The sequence below is a fragment of the Dipodomys spectabilis genome, unplaced genomic scaffold (assembly GCF_019054845.1).
Source record: "Dipodomys spectabilis isolate Male_0828 unplaced genomic scaffold, ASM1905484v1 ptg000031l, whole genome shotgun sequence".
NCBI lineage: Eukaryota > Metazoa > Chordata > Mammalia > Rodentia > Heteromyidae > Dipodomys > Dipodomys spectabilis.
The window spans coordinates 100,517-101,552 of NW_024870708.1; positions in this window are offsets into that span (position 1 = coordinate 100,517).

Here is a 1,036-nt window from a genome sequence, read left to right on the forward strand (position 1 = left end):
TGACTCCTGCAACAAAAGAATCATCTCAAGGGTGAAATATCCATCCATAAAACACTTTTAAACCAACATGTCTTTGTTTCTTTGCAGTAAATTTTTTTTTTTGGGGGGGGGGGTTCAGTCGTGGGCCTGAACTCTGGACCTGGGTGCTTTACCTTAGCTCTTCAACTCAAGGCTAGCGATCTACCACTTGAGCCACAGCACCACTTCTGGCTTATTTTTGCTTATCTGGTGCTGAGGAATTTAACCTAGGGCCTCAGGCATGCAAGGCAAGTGCTCTACCACTGAGCCACCTTCCCAGCCCCTGCAGTAGATTATATTTAAAACAACGTTATTTCCTTTTGTTCTATGCTGGCCTTCAAATGGCACATTATATCTTTTGGTAGTACTCTCAACTAGAATTTGCAGAAAAATTATATATGAGTAAAAACACACTAGAACAAGTCAGGGTCAGAGTTTCCTTCAAGCCTTTAGATTCTCTTCTTTTACAGTGAAAAGGAAAGCACAAGTTAACTTTAACTTTGTCCATCTTCTATGTTCCATTCCTCTCCTGGGATCAGTTTCCACATCCAGTAATAGTTACTTTCAGGAACAATCTATGGTGCTGCTTGAGGTATAATGAATGCTTTCTGGCTTCACCGAAATAACACAAGGACACCTTTGGACCTGTGTTAACAAGTGTTTCAGAGACAACTTAGTAAAGAGAAAATATTAAATTTATATTTCTTATAAATACATTGTCCATGAGTATATTGAGTTCAAAATTTGTAAATTCTCTGTAAATTAAGGCGAATTTTAAAGGGGAAAAGGTTCTCAGATCATTTTTTTTGTGAGTGTATGTGCTGCACATTATTTCCCAAGTGTACATGAATTTGTTAACTCATGTTAACTATAGCAATAATTAGAGAAAGAGAAATTCTGTGTTTAAGTATAAGGGTAAAATACACTACAGAAGACGCTACAAATAAGACCACGTTGAAAAATAAAGCCAAGTCCAGTATGTAGATTTATGTAAGCGATATAGAGAAAGCATTACTCC